Source organism: Peromyscus leucopus, chromosome 16_21, assembly GCF_004664715.2.
Source record: "Peromyscus leucopus breed LL Stock chromosome 16_21, UCI_PerLeu_2.1, whole genome shotgun sequence".
Classification (NCBI taxonomy): domain Eukaryota; kingdom Metazoa; phylum Chordata; class Mammalia; order Rodentia; family Cricetidae; genus Peromyscus; species Peromyscus leucopus.
In genome coordinates this window covers 26,415,260-26,430,770 of record NC_051084.1, presented here as the reverse complement: position 1 = coordinate 26,430,770, position 15,511 = coordinate 26,415,260, and the positions used below count along the sequence as shown (strand labels likewise).

Below are 15,511 nucleotides of genomic sequence, written 5' to 3'. Positions count from 1 at the left end.
TGAGTGGCTGTCAGCACCATCTCAGAGCTGGGACACAACTCATCTTCCCAGCTCAATGCCCTATTTACTAATGAGCATTGACTGACCTGGAGTTCCTACAGGTTCTCCTTGGGGCTGAGAGAAGGATCTCCTCAGGGGATCCTCGTGAGCCTGAAGAGAGAGCTCAGTGGGTAAACACTTGCTGTGCAGACATGAATCCCCACACGAAAAGCTAGCTGTGGTGCTGTGTGCTTACAACCCAGCACCGAGGGAGCAGAGACAAGAAGATCCCTATGGCCCACTGTCTGGCCAGCACGGCCTACTTGGTGAGCCCCAGGTCAGTCAGTGAGTGATCCTGCCTCAAAGAAACCAGGTAGATGACCCCTGAGGAACCTGAGCCAAAGTTGTCCTCTGGCCTCCATACCTAGGCATCACACACACACACACACACACACACACACACACACACACACACACACACACCACATACATGCACAGAGACCCCACTTCCTGTCTGTTTGTTACGAAGACCCAGAGAAGGGGAAGAGACAAATGATTTACTAATTGAATATTTCTGGCTTACATTTATGATGCTGCTGAGCCAAGCTTCAAGTTCATCTCTAGGAATAACACCCTTTTTATAGAAATAATCACTGCCTCTATGAAAAAGTGCTATTTTATCTTTCAGTTTTCACATAGTTATTTTATACTTCTAAATAATCCATTTTATCTTAATGTCCTTGTACATGAAAAAAAAAATCCAGAAGGATGAAATACTTGCTTTCTCTAGAGAATGTGATAAAGTGACATGATTTCTTCTGAAGGATATTAAAAATTTATGCTTTCCCTTTCCCCGAAGTACCAAGAAATTCAAATACAAATTCTACTTTCAGCTACTTTGACTACATTGACCAGCGTGTGTGTGCATGTATGTGTGTGTCTGTGTGTGTGTGTGTGTATGTGTATTCTCCTTTTTATTCTCAATGATGCTTTCTGATTTTTACCCCTAAAAAAATCCTTAAGGTAGAGTGTCAGGATACAAACACACTAAGCACCTATTAAAAGAAAACTGAGATCAGTTGGCTCCAACAATTTATTCTAGCCTCATTTTATTCCCAGCACTACATAAGAAAAAAAAAAGAATGGGGGGTGGCCTGGGGGAAGGGGAGGGGGGCAGGAAGGGAGAGAACAAGGGAATCTGTGGCTGATATGTAGAACTGAATGGTATTGTAAAATAAAATAAATTAAAAATAAATTAAAAAAAAAGAAAAGTGAAAAAAAAAGAATGAAAAAAGAAATGAAAAGAGGTTCTCTGACCTGACCGCATTCTGGGCCAGATATGTCCAGAAGATCACATCCTTCTGCATAGATAAGTTATATTATAACCAGAGAAAAGAAACCTGGTTGGCTGCAGCTGGCACTTGCCTTACATGACCATATTTTGGCAACATTCGGCCTCTGATTGGCTGGACAGCTGGTGGCTGTGGTTGGCTGGAATGGCAAAGACCTCTTCGGTGTGCTTGTAGTCTGTTTGTATATCACCTTCCAGCACAGGTCACCATAGCAGGGCATGCTTTGGGCCAGCCATGAAAATACAGAGACTAGTTCAGTGTAGCAGCCCTTGTAGTAATAACTGGATAGCTCTCCACTCCTACTGAGTAGCTCAGGGCATCGTTTCCACCCGAAAGGTGAGGGAACTGAGCACCAGCGATCAAGTTGAAGCATTAATGGCACTGGTAGAGGATAGAAGTCGGTTGACGCAGACAGGATGGGCATGCACAAAGCCCTAGGTCTATCCCCACCACTGTATAAAACCAAGCATGCTGCTGTTGGTGCTCGCCTGTAATCCTAGCACTGGGGATGTAGAGGCATGAGGGCCCAACATTTAAGGTCATCCTCAGCTACGTAACAAGCATTGAGGCCCAAGCTACATGATTTAAAAAAAAAAAAATCCCTTGCGTAGAATTCATTCTGATACCCTGCTCCCAAGGGAGGCCCCTTTGCTCCAACTTTCTCCCCTTCTTGCTCTAACTCTTTGGAAGATTTCCAAATGGCATGCCCTGGCTGAGTGGTTCTCGTGCTGATGAAGACTAATCACCGACATATGGGACTAATATTGTTTCCGAAGTTTCTCCTCATGCTTCCATCTCCTTCCTAGGTTTTACAACAAAGAGACGTCTAGAAGTATGCCCTTCATCGGGCTGTCTTCAGTAATGAAAATGGAATCCAAGCTTATTCTCCTCTTTTGCAGGGTAAGTACTAATTTGAGTTACTGAATTAGCTTTGCACTCCACAGTATTTAACCAAAAAAAAAAGTAGAAATGTTGCTTGTGCTTTGTAAAGATGGCATGCCTTATGAATAACACCCAGATTTGTCTTAAGGGTGTTTGCATTTAAAAAGAAAAGAAGAATGTTCCATTTTTAAACATTACATTGTGGGTTTTTATAAATTGTAGTTGAACATGTTTCCTCTGATCTAGAATTTGAGTCATTTTGACCTACATAGGAGTTGAGATCATGAAAATAACATGAGTCTTCCTTGCATATTTTATACACAAGTAGAGTTTTGTGCATAAAACTGACATGTGGTCTCTGAAAAGTCATGACCACATGACAAGGAAGATTTAGAAATGGACAGATTGCTGCTCGGTAGCATTGTCTTTCTTCCCAGATGCCCTAGCTTGGTGTATCCACCCCTCTTGGCCTCAGCACTGGCTGTCTTTAACTGGAAAATGCATGATTACTGTGCAAGCAGCTAGAACAAAGATGGGCCCAAATGGGAGAAATTAGCTTTTGAAGAAAGGGCAATGTTGGTGGGTTGCTTTTTGTTTTTTGTTTTTCCCCCCAGAGTGACTCTGCTTTGTCTACCTACAAAATCATGTGTTAATTTCAGTCCACATGTGTTTTATTTTTATTTCTATATTTAATGTTCCAATGCATAGTTTAAAGAAGAGCCTTCTGTGTGTAACTATAAATATTGTAAACATTTTAGTTATTCCAGGCTTGGGGAAGTGAGCATACCTGAATGTGTGTGAGGACTGAATTACAGATAACTCTTAAACAAATGTAGCTTTTATTACCTTTTACTACACAGAGTAACTTCAACAAAACATTACAAAGTAAAAGTCCTTAAGGGGACCCTTTGCAATAAATCATACGAACATTCCATTATTAGCATATAGATTGAATGTATAGAGGAGCTCGGAAAGGGCCAAGGTTCCCTGAAAATGGTTTATTCTGTGTCAGAAAATTATACATAATGCTGAAATTACATGTTTAAAACACCATATTTTATCTACCCATAAATACAACATTTGCAAAGCAAAAGTAAACATAAGCTTGTAAACAAATTATCAGAAGGTTTTTAATGTGCCAGGGCCCTATATTAACTACATGTCACCATGTGTGCATAAATAACTTAAAGAGTAGGTAAGGGGGTGTTTGCCCCCACGTCTCAGATTCTGGGGCTCGCACTAATGAATCAGGATCCTATTTACACTATTAATCCCCAAAGTAATTGCTTATTTGAAGAAGTTCTGTCTTGGCAGTTTCTATTAATTAAATCCATTTGCAGTGTATGCACACTCTTGAAATTCTCCAGTCCTGTTTTTCATAAGCCAAATTCAAATAGGTTCATGTCATAATGTCTTTGTCTTTTATTAAGGCATCGACCTTTCGGTTTTAAGGACATCTCAGAACGGCTCTGTACATAAAAACTGCTAAATCAAATTCCTCTATATTTTAGAAAAGTCAACCTATTACACGTTATTATGTGAAATGTTCTCTTCAAGACGATGGGTAGAGGTTTATGCCGAACACATGTCTAATTTCTAATGTTTCAGTAAGTGCCGTTTATTCTGTGGTTTTTTTTTTTTTTTCCGGCTTTGACTCTGCAAGTCTATTTTTAACTGTCCCTGTGCCTTCAGGATTTCAAGCAAGCTTCTCAGGGTGCATGTATTTAAATATATTTTTATGAATTCTTTGAGAATGTCACACACGCTTGTAATGTATTTAGATCATATTCAACTCCTCCTCCCCATAACCTCCATCTTTTTCCAACTTCGTATACTTTTTTTTTTCTTTTATAGATTATAGATAGGGGAAAGAGATGGGGAGAGGAAGAGAGAGGATGTGGGGGATGAAGTGGCATGGTAAATGGGGACTTCAGAGGAAAAATAAGAAAATACAAGAGCAAGTATTCTTCTTTTTTATTTTAATGACCCACTGAGTCCAACATGTGCTGCCCATATACTCCTGGGATCGGCGCCTCCCCTGGAGTGTGGTTGGCCTACTGGGGGCCACACTCTTAAAGAAAACTGGCTCTCGCTCCCCCAGCAGTCATCAGCTGTCAATAGCCCCTCAGCTAGGGCTTGGGGGCCTCGTGAGCCCCTCCCATTTCACACTGGAATGCTAACTGGCTTGATCTTGTACAGGTCTTCTGCAGACCACAGCTGCTGTAAGTTCACGATTGTATCTGTCCTGTGGTCACAGGGCTCCAGACCTTATCGCAACTGACTCCATGATGGAAGTACCATTCAGGCCATAAAAACTCAGCATGTAGATAGTGCCACCTGCCAAAATGAAAACAAAGACCTAATCCATCAAAGCCCATAGTTCCAAAGAAGTTTCTAAGTGTGCTAACCTTGAATTTTGGGTTTTGTAGTTCCATTTCTGGCTAACTGTTCTTGTTAGCTGAACTATATCAACCAGAATATAGTTTTTGTGCTTAAAATCTCACCCTGAGAAAGGCTAAGTGCTACCCTGCGATCCCAAACACCTAGTATAGTCACCCAGCTAATAAAGACTTTCTATTGGCTTAAACCCATGTCCGAGCAGTCTTATTTGGTGAACACCCCACAATACTGTCATGTCCAGATGACCCTGATTCCACTCTGTTACTCCATGGCCCCTGACTCTTACAACCTTCCCATTCCCTTTTCCCCCTCCCCAAATGGTTCCTGAAAAGGTGCATTTAAAAGATTGATCTGGTCTACCCAACTGGGACACCACACAAATATGAAGCTAGTTCTCATGCTGAAGGGTGGAGTATAAGAATTCACAAAGTTGAGGGGGGGGTGTTTTAAAGGGTAGAGTTCCCAGAGAGCTTTCAAATATTTGACTGAGAAGTTGGGAAATAAATTCTATAGTCCGTCGACACTACAGAAGTGTTTCTGCACACCCTCACTTGGAAGCTTGAAAAACATACTCAAGGGGCAAGAGCAGAATTTTTAAAGAGGGGGAAAAGTAGCAACCAGGATGGAGGCAGCATCTGTGAAGTGCCCAGGGGCAGCAATCAGAGTGTGGGAGGCTAGACATGGGCAACAGGGAAACAGATTTGAACCCAGGGTGAAATCATGCCTAATAAAACTATCTGGAATCAGCTATTGCATGCCTATCTACCTCAGTGTGTGCCTAGGCATAATACAATGTACCTAGGTGTATTTCTCTTTGCAAGGAAAACATAGAGAGCAGAATCCAGACACATGTGGGTTCAAATTCCAACATAAGAGCATACACAAATCAAAAGAGGTGTGTAACATACTGTCTCGGTTACTTTTCCTATTGCTGTGATGAAATGCCCTGACAAAGGCAGGAAAGTTAGGAAAGAGAAGATTTGTTTTGGCTTACAGTTCAAGGTACAGCCCATTGTGGTGGGATACTCAAGAGAAAAGGAACTTGAAGCAGCTGGCCACATTGCATCCACAATGAGGAAATAGAGAGGGATGGATGCAAGTTAGTATTCAGCTTGCTTTTTCTACTTTATATAGACCAGGACTCCTGCACAGGGAATGAATGGGTCTGCTCACAATAAAGATAGGTTGTCCCACAGCAGTTAACGTAGTTGAGATAATCCCTCACAGGCATGCCTAGAGGCCCATCCTCAGATAATTCTAGATCCTGTCAAGTTGACCATTAACACTAGCCATCACACAATCCAAATTGGAAAAAAAAATAAAAAGACAAAGATGGAAAGAAGTGGTACCCTAAAATCGGGGGGAGCCTTACAGTAGTTTTGCCCCGGATAGTCCTAAAAGGACTGTTACCATCTTAACACAGGATTATACTGAATGTCTAGAAAGGAAAGAAAGCTTGCTATCATGAAAAACTCAGGTTTCTTAAAAGAAAATAAATTGTATTCAGTTAACTCTCCTTCATTAAGCAATGATTTATGTAAAATTTAATACTAATGGTTTTCTAAGAAGATCCAAGTTTCTTTCTTGCTGGAATCACCCTAAAGAATCATTTTATCTCACTCAGAGAAAGCACTTATGTTACCATTTGTATTAATTTTTAATACTGAATAAAATATTAGTGTTTAGCTTAATATTGATTCTAAGTGTAATAGTCCTCCATAATGACACACTAATTGGTTAGAATTAAATCAGACAGATTCAAGAACCCTGAGACTATACCAACTAATACTTGCAATTTTTTTTCATTAGTTCCCAGAATTCCAATTAAAATGGAGTTAATCTGTTGAGTGAAAGATCATGGGACAATATAAGTTCTATGCAGTATGTCATGGATAGCCACTTCCTTCCAGCTCCTCTATCTTCACTGTGGAATAGGAGTGGAATGGGGGATGGAGAGGAAAAAGGAGCAGTGAAATTCATATGTGAATTTCATCCATGGAGTAAGAAACTCTGAAACTCTGAAGTCCAAATACATCAAGCAATTCATATGCATTGAGATGGTGTACATGCACTGAAGCAGTATACACATATTGAGGTAGTCTACTGAATTAAGGTGGTCTACTATATTGGGGTAGTCTACATGTGTTGAAGCAGTGTGCATGCATTAAGGGAGTCTACAGTATTGAGTTGGTCTATATGTGTTGAGACAGTTTACATGCATTGACATGATTTACTGCCTTGATGTGGTCTACATGCATTGAGGAAGTGTACATGCATTGAAGTGATCTATATGCATTGGTGTGGTCTATATGTATTGAGGTAGGATACATACATTGAGTTGGTCTACATTCATTGAGGTAGTCTACATGCATTGATGCGCAATGCATGCATTAAGGTGATCTGCTGCATTGAGGCAATCCATATGCACTGAGGTAGTCTTCTGCGTTGAAATCATCCATATACTTTAAGTTGGTCTCTGGGCACTGAGCTCTTTAGCTTACCACCATGATATCTTAGATATTCTCCTTAGACTTCCTTAGAGCCACAGTGTTCCCTTCAGTAATATTAGTTCAATAGCATTACCTGCTAAAGTCCTTGAGGAAGCAAGACAGTGCTCAGTGGGTGGGTACCTTTGACCCCCAGTGATACTTCATAAGGACTAGAATCTTGAATGTCACCATTAAAGAATACACAGTTGGTAGCTAGTGATTGAGCACAAACCTCAGATGCTGCTGAATATCCTTAGACCATAGGACAGGTCCCCACAACAAAGCCTCCTCAGGCCAAGAGGTCAAGGTAGCAAGGCTTAGAAACACTGAATTAAAGACATGTGTGGAATGAGCATGGTGTCTGACACAATCACCCCTCATAAAAATACCGGGACAGGCTGATGTTCTTGTTACCATAATGGAGTTGAGAAGGAAGAAAATCATACACATGGTGTTAGCCCTGAACTCTGCAAACAAGGTAGCCAGCCCTTTCGGGGACATCATACTGACCAGCCAAGTACCTGCTTGAGGTGGCCTGTTTTTAGGTGATGACCCATTTAATGCTTAACTGTTCTAGAAGGCCTGAGGATAGATGATATCAAAGTTCACCGCCTATCATGTGATGTCTATGTTCTCAGAAACTGGAATAAAATAGGAAAAGACAGAGTAAGCATTTGGTACATTTTAACTTCTGGGTCAGGAGTCTTTTGGTGGTTATGTTTGTTTTAAGAAACAGACTGCTGTCTGGACAAATGCAGTTCAGTAAAGTTATCTTCTGCCTAGTGTAAGATCTCATTAACTAGTCTCATGATACATGACTATTACAATCTCAAACCAAGTTGAATACAACCACACACAAAAAAAAGTTTGACTTAATGTTATGCTATTTTAAATAGAGAAGATTCTTTCTTAACACAAGGATTCAAGGTCTAAAGACCTGAGCTTACATTTCAGTGTTGGAACCAGTGAGCTCTGTGACCTTGAATAATTTACATAACTCCTCTGGGCTGTTTCCTTGCCTCTTTAATGAGTAGATCATTACCTCATAGGAGTGTTGGGAGAATGAAATGAGACATAAAGCATTTGGCAGATGTTACGCAGTTAATAAATGATAATGGTCATTGATTTCATTTTTTTTCCTTTGGCTCAAAAGCAATTCTAGGTGTCTTACATTGACATGGTGGCTGTTGTGACCTTCATCTGTCATTGTAAAGGATGACTGTGATGCTTAGGGATGCTTCTTTATGAAAATAAACTCCAACAACATCCCCTGTCTCCATAAATAAGACCTTCAAATTAGCCAGGCATAGTGGCATGTGCCTTTAAATCCCAGCACTTGGGAGGCAGAAGCAGGCTGATCTCTGTGAGTTCAAGGCCAATCTGGTCTTCATGATGTGTTCCAGGACAGCAAGAGTTACATTAGGGAGACCCTGTCTCAAAAAAAACAAAAACAAAAAACCTTCAACTCACTTCACTAAAGTTGATTTGAAAAGGAAATGCCAATCATAGTGGCACACATTTCTAATGCCACCACTTAAGAGGCTGAGGCAGGAGAATAATGAATTTGAAGGCAGTCTGGGGAACATAGGGAGATATTGCCTGTTTCTAATTTTTTTAAGGGAGTAGGTGGGGGAAAAAGAGGAGAAAGAAAACATGCATATTAAACATGTAATTTCCCAGTGAGAATTTTTCTAAGAAAAAAAGGTGGATTTCCAAAATTAAAGAATAAATGATGTGCCTCTCTTTATGGCATATTTAATATAGCTGATAATCCCCTTCTTAATTAGCCATGTAATTATAACTCAACAGAAAATTTCCCTGATGAATGTGGTAACCTACTTCAGAGAGGAAATCGGCACCCTGTGGCCACCCCTACCTCGAACTGTGACACTTTTTCAACCCTAATTTGTTCTTAACCTGAAAAGTCTCAGGAGAGATGAGGAGCAAGCTATTCATAATCTAACATTCCAAGGCCTGGGTGTGGGTTAAATTCACCTGTCACTGGTGTGCTCCATTTCCCATTTCCTTTATTCCTCAGAGACTATTTAATCCTTTTGTGTTCTTGCCACCTGTATGCTCTAAGTCTGAAAATAAAAACAAGACTAAGCCATCCATGAAGTCATAAAGTAATCATTTACCAGCTCTTTTTAACTAAGCAAGAGTCCCTCATCTCTATCTCCCCCAAAGCAAAGGCCTGAACAGCAGTATAAAAGACTGCCTTGACATGTGATACGGCACTTTTTTCTTTTTTTTTTTATTAATAATTTTTTATTCACTTTACATACCAATCACAGATCTCCCTCTTCCCTCCTCCCACCCCTCCAAACACACACACACACACACACACACACACACACACACACACACACACACACAGCCCACCCACCCCCATTCCCTCCTACAAGAAGGTAAGGCCTCCCATGGAGAGTCAGCAGAATCTGGTACATTCAGTAAAGGTAGGTCCAAGCCCCTCCCCCAGCCTCAAGGCTGTGTGAGGTGTCCCACCATGGGTAGTGGACTCCAAAAAGCCTGCTCATGCACCAGGGATGGAGCCTGATCCTACTGCCAGGGGGGCCCTTAAGCAGATCAAGCTACACAACCGTCTCGCTTATGCAGAGGGCCTAGTCCAGTCCTGCAGAGGCTCCACAGCTGTTGGTCTAAATTTCATGAGTTCCCATTAGTTGGGTTTGGTTGTCTCTGTAGGTTTCCCCATCATGATCTTGATGCCCCTTGCTCATAGAATCCTTCTTCTCTCTCTTTGACTGGACTCCTAGGGTTCAGCCTGGTATTTGGCTATGAATCTCTGCATCTGCTTCCATCAGTTACTGGAGAAAGGCTCTATGATGACAGTTAGCATATTCACCGATCTGATTACTGTAAACCAGCTCAGGCACCCTCTACACTATCACTAATAGTCTAAGCTGGGGTCATCCTTGTGGATTCCTGGGAATTTCCCTAGCACCCAGTTTCTCCCTATCCCCATGATATCTCCCTCTATCATGGTATCTCTTTCATTGCTCTCCCACTCCATCCCTGTTCCAGCTCAACCATCCTGTTCCCTGTTCCCTTATGTTCTTATTCCCCATCCCCTACCTTCCATTGCCCCCCCTCACCCCCAGTTTACTCTTGGAGATCTCAACTATTTCCCCTTCCCAGGGCGATCCATATTAGGGTCCTCCTGGTTAGCTAGCTTCTCTGGAGCTGTGGGTTATAGTCTGGTTATTAGGGCACTTATTTTTACACAAAATTAAGGGAAGGATTTTTTTTTTAAATCTACTCTAGCAATAGATGCTTGAAGTTCCCAAACACGAATGGTGTTTTTATTTCTATTTCTTTGGTTAGTTTTTGGTTGGGTTTTTGTTTGTTTGTTTGTATTTTGAGGCAGAGTCTCAGGTAGCCTAGGCTGGCCTCAAACTCATTATGTTGCTAAGAATGATCTGGAACTTGTGACTTTTTCTTTCCTCCACTTCCCCAATGGGCCACCATGCCCAGTTTTAGGCAGTGCTAATGACTGAACCCAAAGCTTCTAGAATGCTAGGCAAGCACTCTTTTGGTTTGGTTTGGTTTGGTTTGGTTTGGCTTTTCATTTTTATCATGTGTTTTATCCGTAGCTATAAATGTGTTCAAACTTAGTACCTGGTTCTGTGAAAAGGCATTGATACATCATTGAATTCTCACTCATGACCAATTCTACACTTCTGTACCATTACAGTATTTGAATGTGTTTGCATCTCATTGCAAAGTCTTATCTTTGGTTAATTTCTGCCTCGGACTCATTCAGTGTAGGCAGACACAGAATTATTTGTACTAATTCATTTCATTGATGTGTGTACCCCCATCTCGGTCACCAAAACCTCTTGGCAATAACAAGTGCTCATCATTTCCTTCTTTGACTCCAAACCCTCCAGCAGTTCCCTCGGTCATACAGAGTCAGCAGCTCTGACCTCCCTCAGCTCTTTTTATCTGGCTCTCTCCTCCCCCATTCTACTCCATTCCAGCCCCTCTGGAGCCTTTGGGTTCTTCCTGCCTCGGAAACTTTGCACTTCTGTGGACTGTTATCTGTGACATTGTTCCCCAGGAATCCACGTGACTTGATCACAGAGTCTTTATTCTAGATGTTCACAACTTCTAGTCTTTGTGCAAATGTTGTCTTCTCCAGAAGATCTTTGTCGTCCCCTCTTGCTGAACATGCTCTTTTTCCCTTCCTGGTTTATTCCTCTGGCTGGTATTTGTCACCCTCTGATAAACTTTCTAATTACCTCTCTTTTCCTGTCTCCCTTCTTAGCACATGAACTCAAAGAGGGCATTGATTTCTGTGGGGTTTGCCGGTTGAATCCCAACCGCTGCACTCACTGATGGATATTAGTTAGGTGGTTTATACCTTTATTAACCTTATTTCTCTACCATCAATGATTTGTTTTGCCTCTTACTGATTTTTTTGTCCTGGTATTCTACCTTTGTCATGGTTCCATTATGCTAAGACCCCCCAAGTTGCTTAAGTAACCCTAAGCAGAAAGAATAACACAAGAGGTAGTACCAACCCTGATCTCAAATTGGACTTTACTACAGAGCCATAGGGACAAAGACAGAGCAGTACTGGCACAAAAACAGACACTTTAACAGTTCAACCAGGAAAATGTTGTTTCCTTCTAGATTTAGGAAAGAGATGGAATTTCATTTTTCTTGCTTTTACCCCTGTTGAGTTTAACAGGTCAAGTCTGCATTTCAGCCATGCTCCTCTCCCTAGTATTTTTTCCTATCAAACAAGGACACAGTTATCACCTAAATGGTAAGTTAGTTAGGACAAATTAGATTCCTGATGAGAATACTCACGAGTGAGTCATAATGTGGCGGGGGTTGTGGGGGGTGTATGGTGTAAACACCAAGTCTTCAAATAGTTAAATGAAAGAAAACATGAAGATAAGTTTCGTTTAAAGCTGAGAATATTTTTCCTCCACACATAGAACAAATATTGGGCACTTAAAACCTGATCCAAGAAAGTATCTACCTTCCCACAACAAGAAAGCTGTAAATATAGCTCATGACCAAAGATCACTCACTGTTTATTCTTAGTGATAGCACATGATACATTAGGGAGACTAGCAGACATCTCTGGCCAGCTATTCATCATTTTGCAGTAGAAGAGGAAGAATTTTTGTATCTATGTCCTCCATTAAATGACTCAAGGAGAGAAACATTTATGGTGTTTTATCATTTAGCAAAAGGATTTGGAAAATATTAAAGATGCGGTGAGTGGATTCCAGATGTGCTGGAGTCAATCTTCTTGATAATAAGCTTCCGTTTAGAACAACAAGAAAGGAATTCTAGCCTATGCTGCTCAGTCCTCTCTTGTGCCCTCGAGTGGTGTTTCTAAGCATGAGGAAAAAAGGCAGATTTATCTCAGAAAGCCTACAACATTTTGAGCAGCTCCACAGCTATATGACCTTGATTCACCTCCCTGATGCTGCCCCTGCCCTGTAGGTTGGCACTACAGGTCTGTTTAATGCAAATATGCAGAGATCCACTACCCCCAATTTCACATCACTCTCCACCTCAATCTGTGACTTGCAATAAGGCAAAGCCCAGAGCATGTTAATATATCTTCTACCTAATTAAAGAAAACCTCAACCTCTATTCCCTTTGCAATACTGTGTCCCGACAAGTGAGAGAGCTTATGCCCTTTGAAAGAAGCCTTTGGGAAATGTCCCTAGGGATATGAACAGCTAAGAACTTTGTCTCAGAAAATGGTGGAGTGAGCCAGGAAAGTGTTTTAACATAACCAGTCTCTCCTCTGAAGCTTTGAAGGGTTCTGAAGACACCATTAAAAATTAAATAAAAAGCCTCGGCTTGCATTTGTGCATGCTTCAATAGGCAAAAAGTTATATTTAATGCAGAGGGTGTTGAATCTGAATTAGTACAAATATTATTAATTTAATGTTCATACTGCATTTTATGGTTTATAAACTGGTTTGCCATAATTTTATACATTTTCCTCACAGCAGCACTATAAAATATATCAGCATTTTATTTTTTCCGCTTGATGGATGAGGCGAGCCTTAATAAGTGATTCATTTCTTTCCTGTGCATATTGGTTAACTGGTAAATGATTAATTTATGTCTACATGAACTTCATCACTCAGAGTATTTATTTAAGTGTGAGTTGGTATTTATTTTGCCTGCAAAGCATCACAGTATCCAATTATATATGCATGCTTTAAAGGCAGTAAAGCAGCCTCCAAAGGCTAATGCAACATTAAGTCAGATTTTAAATCCATAGTAAATTCCAAGTTAAGGTATTTAAATCAGCCATCCTCCTTTCTCCCCACTCAGGTTCATATGGGTGAGAAATGGCTTCTCCATTAAATGGCAAAGTGGCACCTGGATAATCACCAAGGAAAGATGCATTGAGATTTTTCAGAGTTCAAATATTAACTAAAGAAAGAACCCAAAGACTGATCCATTGAACCCAGTGAGGGCAGAAGAATAATTGATTGAATCCTTTCATTTATATCTGCTTGCAGAATGGTTTTGCAATTGTGAGGATCTTGATTTTTCTCCCTTCCTTCCTCTTTTAGGGATCTTCATCAACTTCGCACCCATAAAATTGCTCTTTCTGTGGTCTTTCTTTAGCTTCCTATGGCCCTGATAAAATCTTCCCATGGAAGCAGCTTACAGGAGGAAAGGGTCATTTTATCTCACAGTTCAAGGTACCACCCACTGTGGTGGGAAAGGCAAGGTGGCATGAGCTTGAAGCAGCTGGCCACATGACATCCACAATTAGGAAGTAGAGAGAGATGCATGCATACTGTTCCTCAGTTAGCCTTCTCTAGTTTTCATAGTCCTGGATCCCAGGCAAGGAATGGTGCCAGCCGCAGTTAAGATGGGTGTTCCCATATCAACCCAACCAACACCCATAGGCATCCCAGAGGTCCACTCCCCAGCTGACCATAGGTTCTATAGAGTTGACAGTGAACGATGTCACAGTCTGCTCGTGTAGAGAAGTGTGGATAACCACGTACAGGTGATGTGCTGAGATTTCCTTCAAGAAAGTAGAAGATCTGCAAGTTCTTTGCATCATCGTCAGTATCCCTCCTCACCATCATCGGGGGCTGTTGAGTTGAAATCTTTCCCAGTGTATGAGGTGCTCAGAATCCAGGATTTTCAAAATGCTCCCTCCTGAAGCACTTACTCAGCTGATGAGTCTTCTACCATGCTGCTCCGGATAACCCTATCACGAAGCTTCTACCATGATGCCCTTGCCATGACGCCCCTGAAATGATGTTCCTACCACGATGTCCCTACTACACTGTCCCTCTCATGTTGCCCCTACCATTGTCACCCCTGAAATGATGCTCCCATCATGCTGCAACTTCCGTCCTACAACTGAGAATGGAGAAGCCCCAGAAAGCTAAGCGCCCCTATTGCATCAATTTTTTAGAGGCAATTAGAAATGTGCTTTCTTTACCTGGTAACGTGTGATGTTTTTCTCCTTTGTCTACAGACCTCAGTGCTCTTCAACTGAGCCAATAAAACTGACAACATGTCCTTTTGATGTGTGCCAAAGAGTCCCTGTCCTAGTCTCACCTGCAAGAATTTCTCAAAAGGTCTAAATATTGACGTCCTGTGAGCCATCAAAGGGAGCTGATGGAAAACACTGTGTGGGCAGGATACTTAAACTCTCCCAGGATCCAGAAATTCTCTCTCAAATTTAAAACACTCTTGGAATCACTAAGTACGTCAAATCCAGGAAGTGATCTGAGGTGGATTTAATGGAAATAGTTTTATTTTTTATAATTTCTGTACATATGGAAACACAAAAATCCATCATCTTAGGTACACCAATGAGATGGCCTGGTACCACATTTCTTAGTTCACATGCTTTGCTATGGAGCCTTTCAATCATAGCAGAGAAAAACTTAAAGCAAGAGGCATTAATAGAAAGAGATGTCACTGAAATCTTCTCTGTGGGCTTTTGCTTAAGGATTAAATATAGCAACAACAAAAGGAGTCAAGAGTGTAGCTTCCTGGCCGGGCGGTGGTGGCACACGCCTTTAATCCCAGCACTCGGGAGGCAGAGCCAGGTGGATCTCTGTGAGTTCGAGGCCAGCCTGTGCTACCAAGTGAGTCCCTGGAAAGGCGCAAAGCTACACAGAGAAATCCTGTCTCGAAAAACAAAAAACAAAAAACAAAAAACAAAAAACAAAAAACAAAAAACAAACAAACAAACAAACAAACAAACAAATAAAAAAAGAGTGTAGCTTCCTAACTCAGAATTAGCTGACCGGGTTTTTCTGGATTATTTTTATACAACAATGACTACACATATATAGATTATATGTATGGAAAGAGAAAATATGGACTCTCTAGTCATTTTTCTCTCTGTTATAAAAAACAGAAAAAGACATACAT

General features: G+C 41.0%; 1 protein-coding gene across 2 annotated transcripts in view; it reads left to right on the top strand.

Annotated features, from left to right (window-relative positions):
• The window catches only part of Rhobtb1 (Rho related BTB domain containing 1), a 128,879-nt gene that overhangs the window by 1,928 nt on the left and 111,440 nt on the right, over positions 1–15,511 (top strand). The window contains exons 1-2 of one of the 2 annotated variants that reach the window (XM_037200054.1): positions 1,560–1,667; positions 2,138–2,231. The gene's annotated coding sequence lies outside the window, so the exon portion shown is untranslated. Of the gene's footprint in view, positions 1–1,559; positions 1,668–2,137; positions 2,232–15,511 lie in introns of those variants that run through there. The other variant, XM_037200053.1, reaches the window with a different exon arrangement.